The sequence below is a fragment of the Microtus oregoni genome, unplaced genomic scaffold, assembly GCF_018167655.1.
Source record: "Microtus oregoni isolate MIOR12 unplaced genomic scaffold, Mior012 000036F_ref0000092, whole genome shotgun sequence".
In the NCBI taxonomy this organism is placed as follows: domain Eukaryota; kingdom Metazoa; phylum Chordata; class Mammalia; order Rodentia; family Cricetidae; genus Microtus; species Microtus oregoni.
In genome coordinates this window covers 4,108,771-4,129,525 of record NW_024543095.1, presented here as the reverse complement: position 1 = coordinate 4,129,525, position 20,755 = coordinate 4,108,771, and the positions used below count along the sequence as shown (strand labels likewise).

General features: G+C 40.0%; 1 protein-coding gene across 4 annotated transcripts in view; it reads right to left on the bottom strand.

Moving 5' to 3' along the window:
* Positions 1-20,755, bottom strand: part of Lclat1 (lysocardiolipin acyltransferase 1) — a 118,963-nt gene that overhangs the window by 67,895 nt on the left and 30,313 nt on the right. Inside the window, exon 1 of one of the 4 annotated variants that reach the window (XM_041631289.1) lies at positions 11,277-11,307. The exons of the other annotated variants lie outside the window; for them this stretch is intronic. The gene's annotated coding sequence lies outside the window, so the exon portion shown is untranslated. Of the gene's footprint in view, positions 1-11,276; positions 11,308-20,755 lie in introns of those variants that run through there. 4 annotated transcript variants of the gene reach the window in all.

Genomic DNA, 20,755 nt, shown 5'->3' with positions numbered 1-20,755 from the left:
TGTTCCCACAATCCTCCTTATCACTGTCTTTGAGTCTCTTTGCATTAAAAATATCAGCAGCAGATTCTTCCCAATCTTCAACATAAATATTTTTTTCTCAGAAGAAAGGCACATGGGCTTTAGATTGAATATTTCAGATCTGTTTCTTATACACACATCCACTACCACCCTCTACAATGCTCCTCTCTATTTGAAAACCCTCTTATCTACCTTTTCCTATCTGTTATTTTCTGCCAGTCCGCCAGCCAGTAGCTAACTCTAGACACTTGTTCCTAACTTCCCTGGTGGAGCTACAGGTTTGAACTGTTATCCATTCAGGCAGTATCCTCATTAAAAAAAAAAAAAAAAAACACTCCTGCAAGCTTCTACCTTACCAATTTCTGACTTGATGTGGTTATAAGAAAATAGCCTAGCTATCATCAGAAAGCTTTCCACTGTATAGCAGTGAATCTGAACCCCATGGAGGCTAAAAGGACTTTCCTAATTCAACACAAAGCATCCCATCCTGCCTAGTCCACCTTCCACTGCACCATGCCATCTCCCTCCTGCCGTGCAGCTAAGAATTAGACCAACATCAGCCTTTAACTGTGTACATAAACAAAGACAAGCTAATAAAAGGGATCTACTACATGACTGCAATGATTCTATAGATCCAACGAAATCTACTTTAATATTTTTATGAAACAATAAGCACTTAAAGAAATCCCTACTGTGCACCTGTCACGGGGCTAGTCGTCACCAAAGGTCTCACAAATCTAGGAATGGAACTCAGGGCCTCTTGTCCCCCTCCTCAACCTGGTGGTCTCATCTCTCTCTTATGTGCTCTTTCCTCTCTGGCTCTATTTCATAGCCTTTTTCTGTATCTTTACTCAGGTCCTAATTTGGGGGGGTCAATAGGTTAAGAATAGCTATGTACTTATTTAGAAGAGGCAAATATCGAAGGAAAACACAGCGTCAAGGGCCAACACAGATGTGCAGCAATCTGAACTAACACACATTGCTGGGGAAAACACAAACTTGTCTGCAGCTCTGGGAAACAGCTCGGCAGTTTTACAAAATACTACATTGATACCCACCATATATATACTAGTAAATCCACTGGATGTCCTGCACAAATAAAACATTATCTTCACACAAAAAGTTCTACCTAATCCTTTATAGCACCATTTCTCACAACTGCACAAAGCTAGAACTAACCTGTCAGTTGAGGGTGAGTAGATACTGAATTAGTATTCATCAATGAAGATATATGGCTAATGCAGGCCATTTGTGTTACTCTCAAATGCTGTGCTGAATCAAAAATACCAGCTGCAAAAGACCTTTCTTTTGGGGGGCATTCTGGGCAAGGCTAACCCACAGGAGGGGAAACAGATCAGTGGCTGGCAAAGGTTAGGGAGAAGAGACAGTCCGAGAACTGAAGGGTGGCACAGGCAAGCTTGGTAGAAGAGCAAACTGCTCTGTTTCTTGACTGCACAGGGCAGACTGGTAGAAAACACACCCACTAGCTTCCTTCTGTAGAGCTGGGCACTAAATCCAGGCTTCATGCATACCTACACGACTCTGTCGCTGAGCAGCATGCACACCCACCCTGGACATTTTAAATCGTTATCCTGCCTATAATCTCACATTTGGGAAGCAAGAATCCCGAGTTTAAAACTACAGAGTGAAGCTGAAGCCAGCCTGAGCTACATAGCAATACTCTTTCACAAATAAAAAAATATTTAGAATGACTAACTTGTCATTTTCTTGTTCTTGTGAAATTCTATATTTTAAATTATTTCAATAATAATGATCTGAAATATTTTTTCTAAGCTTTTATAATAAGCCAAATACTGCTTGATGTATTTGATTTGAGTAGACTTTAACAGTCACAATAATCTCATGGCATGGGTATTTTTATTACCCCTATTCTAGACATCAGGATTCTGTGGCACAAAAATGTTAAAGTAATTTGCTCAAGGTTAAACAGCTAGTATACAGCAAAGCTGAGAACTGGCTCCAGGGATCCTGGTGCTGGTGTCTATACTCAGTCTGCTATATTATACATCTTTTTCAAGACTATATTATTACACTACAAGGATAAATTGTAAACAAAGTTTAAATGCTTTATTTTAATAAGCATTCTGAGCCTTAGACGTTCATGGGAGCTTTATGAGAAAGGCTCACTAAATCATTCTTATCTTAAGATCCTTTAGTTCACGGTGATAAAGGTTCTAACAGAGGTATCACGAAACTGTCAGTCAGTTAGGACCAGGGATAATGGGTGCCTCTCTAAGGTATCTTCCTGGAGGAAGCAGAGAGATAATTCAGGCAGAAAAAAAAAAAAAACATATAGGTTCATAGAAATTTGAAACAGCATGGTGTAAAGACTTAGAAATTGCAGAAGTATAAAAGAAAACAAGGTTCAGAATGTTGGTGTGCAAAAAAATCATAAGAGCATTGGCCCTAGGGAGAAAGCTACACCCAAGTTAGGATGGAGAAAACAGCATTTCATCTTGGCATAAGCAGTAGGGGAAAAATCTAAGGCTTATGACTCATCTTTTAAGACAGGTGTCAAAAGTGACACAAACATGGACAGCCTAGCTTTGTTAAGAGCCTTCTCTGGACTCTGCAATAGATAACTCATAAGACTTAATGGCAAAAATAGCAGGACTGAGAAATACCGCTTCGCAGCAGGTCAGACACAAACCACAACATTTGACAACCAGCTGATCATGAGCACACTTCTTTACCTGCCTACCTCACCTGTCACATGAGGAGGTTTGGGGCAGATCGTAAGACCTCCGCTAGTTTGAATGTAGGCTTCCTTTTATTTATCAGACACTTTATACAGGGCTCGTGGAATTTATCTGCTTAGCATCTAAACATTTGCCTTGCTTGCCAGCACAAATGTGTAATCCCAGCTACCTCTCACAGAATCAGGGAAATTCCAGGTTCAAGGCCTGCCTGACCACAGTGGATGCGCCACCACCTGAGCAACTCTGATGGACCCTGCTCAGTACAGGAAACTTACAAGGTACTGGCCTGCCATTTTCTAATGACAGTTGATTTTTATACATTGTTGTTTCCTTAGGGCATCTGCAGTAATTCATTCTCTCCATTACTATTACCTAATCCTTTTTGATAAAAAGTTATCTTTCCAGGTTTTTTCAAGGTGGTAAAGATCAAATCTAGAACCTCAAGTGCTACAGAAGTACTCTACCACTGAACTACACTCCTAGCCCAAAATTAATCTAGTTGTTAATTTTGTTTATAAATAATAAATGTGTCAGGAAAGAAAGTAACTCCCGTAAATCCTTATCTTTATCCCTTAGGCCAGTGTCTACCTCAACTCTCTCGTCAGAAGCTTATTGCAGTAGATGGGGACCAAGACAAGAGATGCACAACTTAAGAGACCCTGCTCCACGCTGTGTGGAAGGCCCTGCTCCGCGTTGCTACACAAAACACCTTTCTGAGCCATGATGGAATACCAAGTGAATCTGGCACAGATTCCAGTTTGAACTTGGTTTCTGACCACATGGTAATATAAGCATTGTTGTCCTTTCCACATCAGCAGGTGACACTCATTTTATCTGTCTTGGGCGTCTGTTTTGACACACTTCTGTGAGGTGAAAGGCAGTAGCTGTGAACTAAGAAGCAGAATGACACACATTCCCACTGGACAGTCAACACTCGCAGGGTCCCACCAGATGCTCTGACTGCTGAGTCTGTTTACCAGAACTCACTGAACTCTTACCCACTGCTTCCTGAAGCAGAGGGTCTGACCAACTCTCTAGAAACTGAAGTTTTATGATCACCCCCAGCTCTCAGTGGTCAATTAAGGACTGCAGTAGCAGAGCATGCTTACCTCTCAAAATGAAACAAACAAGAACACCTAGGGCTGGCAGTGGTGGCGTACACCTTTAATCCCAGCACTTGGGGGGCAGAGGCAGGATCTCCCTGGTTCAAGGCCAGCCTGGTCTACAGAGCAAGTTCCAGGACAGTCAGGATTACACTGTCTCGAAAAACAAAAACCAAACAAATAAACAAAAAACTTAAGTAGGTAGGTAGGTAACTAGACAGACAGGCAAATACAGAGGTAGGCAGTAAATTTTTAAAGAAAAAAAAAAACTGGAAATGACTCACATAAATAGGTAAGAGCTGTGGTACTGGTAACACTCTATTCTTAAGGACTGTGACTGACCTGTTTGCTCACCAAGTGTTTTTAGACTATCAGTATCCATTCTTTACACATTTCATACGCATGTTACATTAACAACAGCGTGAGTATTTTACAGGTCTCCCCCACTCTTGAATGAAACATGGAGAAAACTTTCACTCCTTAATTCATTTACTTTTGCATTAGTCTAAGTTTTAAATAAATAAACATGCATTTAACAACTTAAAATATTTTAATTATAATATTATCAAGAACATGTCCATCAATCTATGATTAGGAATATTTGTTACAATGCCTAATTACTTTACAAAAGAGTTAGCTGAGACAAATATATCAGAAAAGTTGATGATCTCTCTAAACTAAACTGATAAGAATCATGAAACTCTTGACTCACACGATGAAATCAAATATATAAAAGGAAAATGTGGGCACAAATTTCAATGACTGCATATACACATATATAGGTTTGTTTCATCTTTTTTGTTTGCTTTAATTTTTAGAGACAGGGTTTTTCTATATAGCTTTGGAGCCTGTCCTGGAACTAGCTCTTGTAGACCAAGCTGGTCTCAAACTCACAGAGATCCGCCTGCCTCTGCCTCCCAAGTGCTGGGATTAAAGGCGTGCGCCACCACCGCCCGGCTAATATGCATATAGGGTAAGTCTTTTATTGGAAAAAATGATCAAGTAACAATGAAAATAAAAATACTAAATAATCATAGACCGCTTACTGAGATTGCCAGCACCCTCCTGTGTGAACAGATAAGAACCAGCTGTCCAAGCGCCACACCAGACAAAATCATCACTAAACCACTGTTTTCTAACACAGTGAAAGACTCAACATTCCAGCATAAGAAATACTAATTTTTTAAAATCCACACATGCATACTAATTTGCACAGCCCATTCTCGCGGACACATCTGCATTTTCCTTGTGACTGCTGTTGAAGGGTTTACATAAGTTTCTCTATGTACAAAACAAAGACCCATAAACTCTTTCAGAACCTGGTAACATAGATACATCTGTCTTACCCAGTAAAATGGAATGTCTCTTTACCACCTCCAAAAAGCTTTAGCTGTTTTCCTTTCCAATGTCAAGGGATAGAAAGATGGAAGCTAAATGGAACACTCCTTTCTAGAAACAAAGCTTACGGTTATTACCTCTTTATTCTCTTACAGCCTTTCATTTTTATTCTCAATGGCATTGTCACACGTCTTTTATTATAACCAACTTTTAAATTCTTTCAGGAAACAGATTACTAATTTAAAATAAATTAAAATCTAGTGTCAGCATTACCAGCGTTGTTCATCTTTACTTCCTAGTCATACAACTGAGTCTCTATTAACACATAGGATCAGGAAACAACTTTACTTAAAAGTTCCATTCAAAATATTCTCAAGAAAAATAATATACAAAGCATCAGGACAAAAGCTTCTTTTGATAAAAATAAGTCAAAACTGTAAAATATTTTCTGTATCAACTGAGCACTCAGAAGAAGTTGAAAAGGTAACACGGAATTTACTCTGGAAAAGACAGAGACTATAACAGGGAAAAGACAGACCATGTCAATTGTTCCTTTCTAAAACAGCAATAGAAATATGGTTTTCTCAGGTACAAAACATACAGGTAAACAGGCACTATAGTCATAAAGGTCTTACAAGAAACCAAACCACAGTTACCCATTCTGGTAAAACGCAACTATGAAGGAGCAGAACTGGGCCAAGCTTAGGCTACATCTTCTAGAACAAAGCCAGAAGAATGTTCAGTACCCAGCAGACTCAGTCAACAGCTTCTTCTAACTCCGTTCAGGGAAGTCCACTCTGGCAGTTCTTAGAACTGGGGGAGGGCAGCAAGGGTGGTGTCAAATGAAAGTGCTTATTTCATTACCTACCTTTGGTGTTTGGACAGAGAAGTGTCTACATGAGACTTACATATTCTATGTAAATATTTGATACATACAAATATTCAGTTCTCTATCTCCTGAAGCAATCTTTTACTTAAAATGCATTCACAAGTCAGTATGCAGAAAGAAGGAAGTATATGTCTTGGTATGACTCTTTTTACTCAAAATTCCAAAACAGATAAGCAGTCCTGGGGGAGCACCTGAGATGCTGTTTCTTGATTTGGTGCTGGTCACACTTAGGAATGGAATAACTTTGAAGTTTCACAGAACTGCACCCTCAAGATACATATGTTTTATTTGTGCCTCTCCACACTATTCATAGAAACGTTACACATAATTTAAATTAGACACTTTAGAAACAACCCAATCAGATACATGCAGTCCATGAAAAGAAAACACAAATGGTCAGTATCTGCTTTGCCACTTATATTCTGAAACTGCCTGTGTCCTCCCCTTCACGGTTGAAGGGCTATGAAGTGGAACAAGCCCTTCAGAGGGCAGAGGGGTAAGTAGCTGTTATGGTACTGAACATGCCTATCATCGTGAAACAGCTCTTAGTGTTTACCTTAGAGAACACACACCTCCACTGCATGTACAAGCATGTCCCACTACTGTCAACCAACAGCGAAGAGGAGAAAGGAAACAGGCCTCGGATGGGGCAGGCTGGATGAAGTCAGTCCATCCAACACTGCAGATCCCGACAGAGCCACTGCTGAGCTGCCTACACTGCACTCAGCAGCTCTGGAGGAGAATTTCTTTTGAAACCTCAAACTTGAGATCCATCCCAAGAGCTGAGATTACCGGCATGGCTCCAGCACATCTGGCTAACAGAAAAAGAATATGATACCATTTGGGGGAGTGTGACCTCCCCTCCCCTAAGCTCCCTATGTTCTGTGGCTAATACAGATGAACATGATAGACACTGAGGCATTGGCCTATAGTTGTAGTGCTTCTGAGGCTGAGACAGGAGGATTACTTGAAACCAGGAGTTCACAGCTAGCCTAGACAATATCAAAAACTAGTCTCTAAAAACTAAACAATATTAAGTGAAATGCACAGAAAGCTGTCCACAAGGGTGGCTGCCAGGGTAACATACAGTCGCCTCTGTAGGATGACACCATCCACAACTGCGAGAGTCAAACGGGGTTGAAGTTTTCCATAACATTTTCTAAGGAAAGAATTTCCACCTGTTACTTCACAGGAAAAGGAAGCCAAGACAGGATGAAGAAAAAAGTAGAGCCCAAGATCTACTCTCGGTAAGGCCTGTTTGTGTTTTATCCCATTATCAAAGCAAAAGTGGGTATCAAGTGAGAAAGTAGAAATAATCCATGCTCTTAGCCAAATGATTGTTTGCTAGACCCTAAGCTCAAAGTAAAATTTTACACTCAAATTTAAAAATGATTTAATAATACATTAAGGGAGAAATGATAAAAGTCTTCCCCTGACCTAAACTATGCCAACATCGCCAAGATCCTGAGCCTAACAAAAGCAACTAGAAGCCATCGCTGAGTCAGGCTTTGTGGCATTCTTGTTACTGCAGCTGAAGAGTGATGATCCTGCGTTCTAGACCAACCTAGGCGATATAAAGAAACCCACCTTCAAAACAAAACAAGTCATCCAATTGACCTCGCAGCATTTATCTCCAGTCACTTGATATTTTAATCCATGTTCTGTTTCTCCCTTCATGAGACATGGGACTAGCTGGTCAAAATGTGCAAAGGAGGACCATGGATGCAAGCTGGAGAGGGTGCTGCCTAGAATATACAAAGTCCTATCTATCCCCACCACCACATAAACCAGGGATGGTGGTGCATACCAGTATTCCAATAGTCCAGAGAAGAAGAGGCAAAAACATCCAAAGTTCAAGATAATAAGTGGCTGAGAGAAGCATCAGTGACAGTCAAAGCAAGCACGGGGCCTAGCAAAATCCTATTTACAAAACAAGGAAGACAGACTGAGATAAGAGAAAGACTGGCAGGGGTGGGGGGTGGGGGTGGGAGGATGAAGGATTGAGGAAGCAGAGAAGGGAGTGTCGGGAGAGGGAGAGGTGACGCCTACAAGTAACTGTTTGTTTTTTTTTAATTAATTTATTTATTAAGGATTTCTGCCTCCTCCCCACAACCGCTTCCCATTTCCCTCCCCCTCTCCCGATCAAGTCCCCCTCCCTCATCTGCTCGAAGAGTGTGTTTTAACAGTTTCCTACAACTGTTTAAAATGTGAGGAAAACAGAATGGGCACATAACTAACTGCACTCCTGTTTACTTTCAATTTTTAATCAATATAGCCATGTTAATTGAGAAACAGAAAAAAACTGCCTAAATTTGTCAAGTTATTTCAAACGTTTGAGCAGAAAACAAGCAGCAATCACTCTCCAATGCTAACTAAGCATCTTCGGGCACTACATGGAGCACAAGGTTGGGTCCACCCCTCATACTGGGTATGGTGGAGTGCAATCAACAAGGAGAAGAGGAATACTGTAGACTGTAGGCGCCAAGTTCAAGAAACTAGGCAGTCTGTCCATCTGTGGAACTGTCTATCTGGAGCTGGAATTAAAGCCACTAGGCTTTAAAAATACTTGGTCTCATGGCCTAGTGTCTCAGCAGACACCCAATGAAAAAAGTGAGGAGTGGGAAGGTAGGACCCAACTTGTACCTAATTCACAGCTAGCTATGACAGGGTGGCCATTAAGGAGACCACAGAAAAGTGAACCACTGAAAAAGAATTCAGACACAAGCAGGGCCTGGGCCTAGAGGAGGGACAGTCACAGTTAAACTGCGGCAAAATCAGAGAGAGGCTGGTACTGCCATCCTTATGGGCCACACCACAGGTGGGGCAGGGGTGACTGGTAGATCCTAAAGAAACTTCACTGAAGTCTGGAACTCTGTTGGATTCTGTTGTTTCCAAATTATTTCAAACACTATGTGAGATTTTTAATGAAATGTCACCAATATTTTTCTGTGTAAATGGCAAAAACACTGTACTTCAACAATTTCCTGTTATTACAAAAAGATTTCTAAGACCTAAAAGTTAAAACCACATACACCCACGCTGAGCGGAACATGACCAATGTGAAACCATCTCAGAAAAGATTATTAGGGTAGCCAAGATGCCACCTAGCCAGTATTTAAAAGACTACCTTCCTTTTCCAATTACTTATTACAGCCCTCACAATGTTAGCCATAGAGTTACAACACGCCCCGGAACTCTAGCCCTCAGAGACAGCAAGTGAAATGAAGACGCACATCCATGCACCGTCAATTACAGCTTACAGGCTCACTGCTAATGACACAGACATGGGAGTCACGCAGACGTTCGCCACTTACTGAGTGGGTAAGGAATGGAGTAGCTCTGTCAGCGAGTACTACAGAACCACAACAGGAATAAATACTGCTACATGCTACCATGTAGAATTGCTCCAAAAACATCCTGCAAAAGTGAAAGATGTCAGTCAAAGATTCATGGACACTAGAATTTTGTTTCTATGAACTGTCCAGAATAGGCGAAGCTCCAAAGACAGACAACAAGAGGTGGGCTGCCCGCTAAGGCAGAGGTTTCAGGAAACAGAAAGTGACTATGAGTCCAAATTTATTTGGGGAACTTAAAAGACAGTGGTGGAGGCAGCACAACTCCCCTCTATACGCCAGTGACTAGCAAACTTTATAAGCATACATAATAACTGTGTGGTATGTAATTACATCTAAAAACAAGAAAATCAAATGGTGGATTGCCAGCACAGGAATAATTCTAGCCAGCTCTACTCTGTAGATCACAAATCCCGAGGGAAAAGAGAAATCATGAGCTGTTATATAAAGAACTACCACCTCAAAAGCTATAAATACAGGTATCTGTGAGTCTGGGAGGGTTAAAGCAGAAAAGAACTTCCAGGTGTTAGGTTTCGAACCTGGGACAGTTGGCTGAGGTGTCTATTTAACATATCACAGGAGGACCCCTTCCCTACCTGTCAGGGGCCCTCCTGGCTGGCATACCTGCCCCCTACCCTGAATTCTCCAGCCCTGGGGCTGGGCTTCCCTTCCCTAGCTGCTCATCTATATATAATCCAACCATCTAGGTTACCTGGTCCTTTTATCTATTCTTTGGACACCCTGGCTGCTGTACCTTGTCTCAGTCTCTCCCCTCTCCTTTTCCATCCACCGCTCTCCACTTGGCTCAGGGTCATGTCCACTCCGGACTCTCCCAGATGTCTCTGCATCTGGCTGTGCTCTTCCTTTTATCTAGAATAAATTTTCTCCTCCAACATACCTAGGAGCAGTCATGTCCTTTCCTTTTGTTTTTAATTCACCAGGGAAGAGAAGAGTCAGGGAAAGGAAACATAAGTGCAGAACAGGGCATGGATATCATTAGAGTACATCATATGTGTGTACAAAAATGCACTTCATCATTCTGTATCAGTATTCAGTAACATAAATGCTAAAATATGCAAAATAAAGCCAGAGAATAAAGCGAGACCAAAAAGTAAAATAGCATCACTGATAGGAAGAAAGACCAGATACTCAAAACACTACTAATAGCTGTCCATGTGTAGTGACCACGATTGCTAATTTTCAAAGCAAAGAACATGGTTTTTATATAATAATAACAAAATCCCTAAAAATACTTTAAAATTAAACTCAAAAGTCAGAATTTCTTTAATTGGGGGTCTGAATAGAGCCTATCACTGATACACATTTTAAGAGTGGTATTAAGAAAGTTAGGCCAGGGTGGTGCACACTTTTAATCCCAACACTCAGGAGGTAAAGACAGGTGGATCTATGAGTTCGAGCCCAGCCTGGTCTACATAGTGAGTTCCAGGACAGCCAGGGCTATACAGGGAAACCCTGTCTTGGAAAAAAAAAAAAAAAAAACAAAAAACATACAAACAAAGAATAGTATTAGTCACTAATAGAAAGTATGAAATTTGAATCACATAGTATTAGAAGACATTGCTCCAATGTTTTAGATATACAAGACCTGATATTCAGGCTTTGGTCTTTTTCTCTTTTTTCCAGACACCAAATTACTGATTTCACTCAGTCAGCAGGATACCTAACAACTCACAGGAGAGACAAAGAATAAGTTACTTCCCTTATGAAATGACACTTCTTCAAACAACAAGCCGATTACACTACTTTGAGGGCTCCACTGCCCTTAATAAAAGGTGTTTAAGATACAGGTTATGATAACTAAACAAACAACATTTCAAGTAAAACAAAGACATACCAGGGCGGTGGTCTTTAATCCCAGTACTCAGGAGGCAAGGGCAGGTGGATCTCTGTAAATTCAAGGCCACCCTGATCCACAAGAGACAGTTCCAGGACAGGCTCCAAAGTTACAGAGAAACTCTGTACCAAAAAACAAGCAAACAAACAAAAGACAAAAACAGCAATTATTCATGTTAACAGACACAGGCAAAATGAATATACCTCTCTTTTAATCTATTCTCATGGCAGAGTAACTCAGCCTAGATATAGTCAAGGATATGATACCTAGAACTGCATGCTAAGACATGTACATGTATTTTTTTTCTTGAAGAGAAAATCCCTAACTTGTATCAGGCAGAGACTTTGTAACCAGAAAAACACAAAGAACTACTCCTTGGAGAAATTCTCACTAGCTGCCTCAAAGGCCTGCTGCCAGGAGCCATCTGAAATCACCTTAGGACTCAAAGGCCTGCTGCCGGGAGCCATCTGAAATCACCTTAGGACTTGAGGACCCATGCCATGCAGGCACCATGCTAGAGCAACAAGGTAGAACCAGAGATATATCATATACATTTGTTTAAAAAAACCTCTCAATTGAGAAATTTGAAAACCACTGAAAAAGTATTAAAGAAAAAGTAGAAATAAGAACTCTTCTGCACAGAAACAGATCATGTCGTTGTATTATTTGTATCCTTGTATTAGACTTTCTTTCAACATCTTTGGGATGCCATGATACTTCCATGGTATTTTGTAATTTAGATGGAGCTATCCATTTTTATCCAAAGCAAATCAGATTGAATTCTATCAACCATGAAATTCTCTGCAACTGTTACAAAATACTTTTTTTCTGGCTTTTACTGAAAAAACAATGACTGGGTTTCGTCGGCTCATGTACAAACTATATTTGTACAAATAATAACAGGGTTACTATCTGGAATGTCTGCTTTGCTATTAAAGGATTACATCTGTGACCCTTTTTATTTTTCCTTAGACTAGCAAAAATAAAAATAAGGAGCAGATGGAGAATGACCAGAACTCTATTCATCTATATTCAAGTATTTCATGTAACATGTTCTCATGATTAACAAATAAAAACATAAATTTAAAAATTAATGTGAAGGCCTGTAAAAATATTCATTTGGTAACAAAAGCTCAGAGGCCTGAAGAAAACCAACTAATAGTAATACAATTTTTTAAAGTATTTGTCATAAGAATAACTCTTCTATTTGGTAGGCAAAGGCAGTAGTTTTCAAAGCAATACAGTGTAATCATTAAGATATTATGAGACACATCTCTGAAAATTCAGTCAATTTAAAAACCATGCAGCCTATAAATTCACCATGGAAGCATCTGCTCAAAGAGGCATTATAGATAATGGTCATGGAACCCTTCATTTAACAAGCCAATGAAAACTCATGTGTGAACAAAAAGCTAGCAGCTCTAACTAGAACTGCCCTTCCCTCTACCCAACTCATCCATTTGTGGGCCTCTCCCCTGCAGGTATTAAAGAGCATCACCTGAAACAGGGCAAGTGACATCACACTTGAGGTGTCAGAAACACAGGCTCAGTTTTGACAGTTTCCTTCCCTCTTTGTACAGATATGAGAATGTCTGACTTAAAAGTCACAAACTCAAATGCTGGCAATAGAGAAGGACTTAGAGTAGGGTAAGTTCTCCTCCGTCCGATCTCCTCCTCAACTACCTGACTCTATTTAAAGTGAGTGCTTTGAAAATGAGTCTTTTTCAGAAGTCATTAGAAGACAAGAGAAAGCCAGCATAAACTATTTTACATTTTGCATCCCAATCCTCACAATTCTGCGAGATGGCTAAAGCATTCTCCTTTGTTGTTGAACACGACCTCAAAAAGCATTTGAAATGTCTAGACGGCATAACCAGCAGGTAGCAGCTCAGACGTAAACCCACATACATTTAACTCCAAAGCTTGTGTTCTTTCCAATATAGAACTTCACATTTGTGCAGCAAGAATTCTAGATTATGAAATGAAGACTCCATGGTGCAGACAATGAGAAACACATGGTCTCTACCTCATGAGTTACAAATGGGGCCAGGGAGAGGGTCAGGGTTGGAAAGATTAAGTAAGTGTATGACTGCTCTTGTAGGAGAGGTAAGTGTGGGAGAGTTCACAGCCACTCCAGCTTCAGGAGATCCTGTCTTCTTCTGGCCTCGAAGGGCACTGCACTCACATGCACATACGTCCCATCCCTAAACACACACCTAAAACCTAAAAACCTAAAACCTTTTTAAAATTAAAAGAAATGGGGTTGTAAAGATGATGTTGACAACCCATTAAAAAAGAAAAGGAAAAAATAAACAGACAAACTTTAAGACCAATAAAGCAAAGCCCAGCTTAGATGAAGGTTTACCAGATAGATGAATTAAGGATTGTTTAATAAAGACACAGCTAGGGACAGGTGTGGGGGCAACACCTGCAATCCCAGCACTTAGGAGGCAGAGACAAGAGAAATTAAAGTACAAGACCATCTTGGCTATGAAGGGAAACCTTACATCAAACAAAACAAAACACAGATTCTAAAATTAGCAAGAACAAGTGGAATCAATGTACTTAAGTGAAACTACGATGTCTAAAAAAGTTCCTAAGTCTGAGACCGCCACAAATATGTGCATTATACTTTATTTAAAACAAGTACTTGCAAAAAGTAAACTATCCTTCAGACAGTTAACCAAAATGACTAATGCAAAGGCTACATTTAAATAAACATTGCAGTTTTTCTCTAACATCAGTATCCTTAATCACCTGAGATCGTCACAAAAGCAAATTCAGTGCATATTCTTCTATTAAGCCAGACTACTCTAAAGCCCACAGGACTGCCAGGCACCAGTCTAGAAGCTACAGGGAGCAAGAAATTAAGGAAGTGGGTGAGGAGCAAAGGAGTGCCAGCTAGTGCTGGAGTTACTGGATTTGTATTCATTCTTACAGGATGGAAAACACCAAAGGATACACAGAAGGCAGAGGCAGGAGGATCTCTGTGAGTCTGAGGTCAGCCTGGTCTACAAGTGCTAGTTCCAGGACAAGTTCTAAACCTACAGAGAAACCCTATCTCGAAAAACAAAAACAAAAACAAACAATAAAAAAAAAAGAGAGAGAGAGAGAATACACACAAGGCCACTTCCTCAGTAGCCAGCAACTTACTACTATACACTGCAGATAATGCTTTAGCCTTAAGACAGAAGACCTCAGAATTCTCATGGAATGTCTAACAGGAAGGAAGTAAAGTTCTTCTAGGGCTTTTACAAAGGGTACAAAAGTGTTACCTGTGAGATATACTCCCTAAAGGGTTTCCTTGGCTAACATAAAAAAATGAGCTAAAATTAAAAAGTTCTGCATAAGTTTTCTGCGTTTTTCTTTTCTCTCTGTCCCTCCCGCCCTTCTGATCATTGGAGGTTGAGCAGGTAGCATCAGGGGCTAAACGGTCAAAGTATGGCATCTGGCCATTACTGTAAGATTAGCAGTTACACTGTCTTAGTTTCTCACATTACTTGCATTTTTGCATATGGACTTTGAGACTTTGCATATGGAGCTAGGTCATAGGTTGAATTAATTTATTCTTCAATTAATTATATCCCACTCCTATTCTTTCCAAGCAAAAGCAAACGTTTGTATTGTTAAAAGGACTTGGATAGGTGTTCTGCTGAGGAGAGGGAGGAGGGAACAGGAACATGGCAGGAAAACTCACAGAAACTACTAGCCTGGCTCATGGGAACTCACAGAGTCAACAACCAAGGAGTCTGCATGGGACCAACCTAGGCACTCTGCATATATGGAACAGGTGTATCGGTTGGTCTATAGATGGGATTCCTGGTGATGGGAGCAGTGCTGTCCCTGGTGCTCTGACTGGCTCTTAGGAACCTATTCCTCACATGGATTCCTTGCCTAGACTGAATACGGGGAGGTGCCTGGTCTTATGGCAGCTTGATATGCCATGCTTTGCTGATGCCCAGGAGAGGCCTGGCCCTTTCTGAGCTATTATGGAGGAGGGGAAAATTGGGTAGGGGGAGAAAAATTGGGAGGAGGGGGAGAAAGTGGAAAAACAGGAGGGAGGGAAGGCTACAGTCAGGATGTGAAATAAATTAAAAAAATACTAAAGCAAAAAAAATGACATAATATACACACTGTTCTAACTTATCCATTATAGCAGTGGCTCTCAACCAACCTAATGCTGCTCTTTAAAACAGCTCCTCATGTCAGAGTGACCCCGGCCATAAAATCATTTTGTTACTATTTCATCACTGTAATTTTACTACTACTATGAATCATAATGTAAATACCTGATATGCAGGAATCTGATATATGATCACTGTGAATTGTTGTTCAACCCCTAAGGGGGTCACAACCCACAGGTTGAGAACCACAGCATTTAGATTAGATTATTTTGTTACCACTACAAACAGGGAAAAAAATTTGAACATGTTGGCTCACTATGTAATCCCAGCATTTGAGAAACTAAGATAGGAAGATTGCTTCATGTTTGAGGTCAGCCAAGGTGTAGTTCTGTCCGTGGCCTTGGCTACAATGTTGAGACCTTCTAAGGGGGAAGGGGGAGAAAGGCAACAAAGAAAGTGAAATAATTTTTTTTTTGCTAGAAAAATTCAAGTGTTATTCAACAATAAATTTTAGTGAAATCTAAGAGTATTAGATTTAATACTAATAAAAGAAGGCCTCTTTTTCAAGCCAGTCCCCCCATTTCTGCCCATCACGCTAGTAATGGCGAGTACTGGGAACCAAGCAGAGCACAGTGCACCTTAGAGTGCAAAAGAAATGGTCTGAAAGTTGGAGCAACGCTAACTCCACACTAACTCCACATACTGCAAACCTAGTGAATGGCTTCAGCAAGTTGCTACCGTTCCCCATGCATCTTCCCGGTTAGTTTAAAATTAGTTGGCCATGGGAGGGGCAAGCTAAATGAAGGCAACTCTTCCTGAAGAGCAGCTGTTGATGACAGCTACCATCAGTGGCTTCGGTGGCAGTGCCTATCTCTTACCACAGTGTTTGCAGTGGAAACAGCTCAAGTATTTGCCGGTGAGAGATCACACTGTGATAAATGAATAACCAGCAAAATCCACTATTGTTAGTCTGTTAATGTTTAGATAATTTTTGGGCTGGAGAGATGGCTCAGAGGTTAAGAGCATTGCCTGCTCTTCCAAAGGTCCTGAGTTCAATTCCTGCAACCACATGGTGGCTCACAACCATCTGTAACGAGGTCTGGTGCCCTCTTCTGGCCTGCAGGCATACATCCAGAAAGAATATTGTATGTATGTATGTATAAATAAATAAATAAATAAATAAATATTAAAAAATGTTTAGATAATTTAATTAGTCAGGTTCTGGAAAGATTCTGTTTAAGTGAGAGTTGGTTTTTTTTTAACTTAACAAACACGTATCATTGATATAGTAAAACATCTAAAAAGTTATTTTCACAAAGAAAAAGAAACTTCAGATTCTTTAATTTGCTCTGTACATTTGGAAAACTGAAATTCTATTTAATAAACTGTTCAAATTTTAAAGTGAAGTGACTTAAAAAAAAGAAAGTTTGGAAAATGTGTCACTGTTATATTCTCCCCCAATCTACACAGCCATATGCTGTGCAGGGCGGGGGTGAAGGAGGAAGTTAGTTGAGCACAGGCATCATAGCCCTTCTTCCCGACTGTGAACACAAGCCAGCTGCTATAAGCTCCTGCTGCCTAGACTTCTCTGCCATGATGGACTGTGTTCTGGAGCTGTGAGCAGAATCAAGCCCTTCCTTAAGTTGCTCTTGTTGGACATTTTATCACAGCACATGAAAAGACAGGCACATTGCTGGTTACTCCTCTCAACAACTCAGTAAGACAGGCACATGACACAGTTTTAAAAATAAAGAAACTGAGGTCCAGTAAGTTCATATAACTTAAATAGAGTCAAAGTGTGGCAGGTTGTATTTTCCAAAGATAGCTATTAAAAAAAAAAAAAAAAAAAGCTCCTATGTTCTTTTTTTTAACAAACGTTTCCTTTGACAGTTTAGATTGTTAGAAAACAATGCAATGGTCAGAACAGAGTCCTCATATACCATATATCCATATTCCCCTAGCAGAGCATCTTAACATTAGTTTCATACATGTGATGCCATAGGAATCAAGATGAATGCCTTTGTATTAATTACAATGCATACATTGTTTACATTGCCTTAGTTTTTACTCAAGGTTGTTCTTCTGTGCCAGAGACCATCAGGACACCACAGTACATTTAGTTGCTATGTCTTCTAGGCTTTTCTCGGCCATGACTACTTCTCAGACCATTCTTGTTTCTAATGACTATAAAGACAAAAAGCTGATATTTGACAGGGTATGTTTTAACCACAGTCCTAAATGAATGGCTTGTCTTTACACTGTAAAAAGGCATCCATGTTGGTCGATGCAGTGAGCCCGACATGGCCAGCAGACCACACTTTGGAAGTCGTCCCCATGGCAAAGCTTTCTCCCAGTGACTGTCTTAGTCTGCAGTATATCCAGTATGTGACTGGGCTGCAGTGCTGTGTAAGACCGTATGATTCTAAAATACGTGACTTCTAACTGTAAGTACAAATTGTTCTGATGACAGGACTAAAGAGCTGTGTTACCTTAGCTTTAAATTGCTATATGCCCTTCCTGCTATGTTATGTAATTTTTAATTCAAATCCTATTTGCTTCCATTGAATGGTATACGTGCTTTTTAAGTGTTATTAGATTCATTACACACATTATTTAGGGCTAAGTTGCAGCCAGTGCTAACTATAACAGGCTCAGGGAAAATTCTGACCTACACCGATTACAATTCTATTTATAAAGGAAAAATCGAAACCACAGGAACAGTGCTGTGTTTGGGACACATGTGTAACTGCCAAATGCAATCCCTATTTAGATGCTGGTCTTACTGCAACGCTATAATTTAAAAAAAAAAAAACAAACCTGAATTTCTAAGTGTTTTGAGATGAAATAGTCTTTGAATAATTTTCAAGGCTTAAAATTATTTTCCTGAAAAGGTAACTCATTTTTTAATTAAAACACTAACTCTAGAAGTTAACAGATTGAATATTCAATTTTATTCTTTTTTTTTCTAAAATTGTCATTTTTTTACTTTATGTAAATTAAGTCCAGATTAAGATACATTAGACATTTCTACCAGTTACAAAGAAACTATTGAGAATCCATGTATTAATGATTGAAGAATGCTTATCTGGAACTATAAAAACAAAGAAGGAAAATGTGTACACCTCAGTTTTGGTGCTGGTTTGGTGCTTTGGGATAATGCTCTTGAATACTGCAAAGATTTGTTATGTGTATTGATTTAATAAAACGTTGATTGGTCGGTAGTCAGGTAAGCAGTATAGGTAGGGCAAAAAGACTAGGATAATTCTGGAAAGAAGAAAGACAGAATGATGTGGGATTCCCCTCTGTATGTTGTGATTACCATTGTTAATTAAAAACCTTGGACAGGGTGTAGCTAAGTGGGAAAACTAAACTGAATACTGGGAGAAAGGAGGCAGAGTCAGAGAGAAGCCATGTAGCCATGCCGGAGATAGATGCGCTGAAACCTTGCCAGTAGGCCCTGAGCTTCATGATAAAATATAAAATAATGGAAATGCATTAATTCTAGATGTAAGAGCTAGCTAGCAATATGCTTTAGTAATTGGCCAAGCAGTGATTTAAATAACATAGTTTCTGTGTGATTATTTTGGGTCTGAGCTGCTGGGCAGCCAGGAAACAAAGGGCCTCCTTACAAGAAACTGGTGACCACATGGCCAACAAAATCCACTTAATACCTGAGATTGGGGAAAAAAATCTAGGAAAGAAAGAAAGAAAGAAAGAAAGAAAAGAAAAGAAAAGAAAAGAAAACAAAGTTAAGCACAGTTTAACACCAAGGCTCCTTTAAGAGAGGTTTTCTTGATTCAGCAGTAGCAGGGGGGGAAATAGCCATGCTTTTGAAATGCCATTTTCTGGGCAGTGTTGCCAGCATGAACTCTTAGTCTTTCAGGAGGCCAAGCATTTAAATGGGATTTGTGAACAGTGTACTACAATGTGATTAATGGCAACGTAGGCTGGCTGTATGCCTAAAAATGGGGCTGTGAGCATAGCTATCAGAGGCAGCAAATAACTCCACCATGCTGGGTTGGACAAGGCAAGAAAGGAGTGCCATATTTCCCCCAAGCAATGGTGCCACTTAAATTGATAAAAAGGGCTTAACATTTAAAGAAGTACTTCTGGTCAAAAAAGAATTTCAGTTACACATTAGGACAGATTTAGACATAAAATACCTCTAAATAAGACAAGTGTGTTTTAAAAAGGTATGTAGGCTTGGGACAGAGAAGAAAAAACACATAAGGGCAGTGGTGGTGCATGCCTTTAATCCCAGTACTCAGGAGGCAGAGGCAGGTTCAATTTTATTCTTAAATGGAAGATGTCTCTGATATTCAGAATCTCTTAATTCCTAACCAAGGAAAAACTACTAGGGGGTCAAAGGCTAATGCTAAGTTCCTAAAGCCCTTTATGGATGATACATACAAACACTACTAAATGGGTTGCTAGGACTCTTCAAGTAAGTCGTGTACCCATCTACACTACTATCCAGAGGAGAGTTAAGGTGGCTATCCACAGCCTGTTTCCTCGCTACTACTTCCTCTTCAATCAGTCACAACCAGCTATTCTGTCCCTGACATCACATCAAAACCAGAGCACTTCCATGCTGCTGCATCCAATGGCAGCTTCTCTCATTTTAGTCTACCTCTTAGGGATATTCTACACGTCTTCACTCCCTCTTGGAAGTTCTGGCCTTGCTCAACTTTCGTGACACTACTGCCGCAATATTCTACCAGCTGGGGTTGTTCTTCCTCTGCCATAAGGCCTCTAAATCTGGGGTATTCTACTCCTTGGGCATTGGCTGTCTTCTTGCGTCTACCTCTTTCTGCTCCTTTTCTCCATGGTAACTTCATGGTGATCTTTCACTGTGGATACCCAGCACCATCCTCTCCGCTGAGCCCCACACTCTAGTTTGCTGACTGAACACTTTCACAGTGAACATGACCATCTAATGGTTCTATCTACCACAGCACACTCAAAATCAACATCCTAATCATCCTTCTCTTAGTGTTCCGCTGTTCATGATCTTTCTCCACCAGATGCTTGAGCCTGAAATTTACAAGTCAAGTTTATTGCTCTTCCCTTTCCCTCATTCTCTAAATTCCCTAAAGTCATCAAGGGACCTGGTAACTTTGTCTCCAATCCTAAATCCATCATTTTTTTTGTTGCCACCATCTTTGTCAAAACACTCATCTTTTGCTCACACCACGACTGACATCCTTTCTTTCATTCTTGGTCAAATGGCCAACATGTTTGTTCCTTTCCTCATACTGTAGACAAATGTAAATCTGATTGTACCATTACTCAGTTCTAAGGATTTCAATTGTCTTTCTCTGGTTTTTTTTATGGTTGTGTGTCAATCAATCTAAA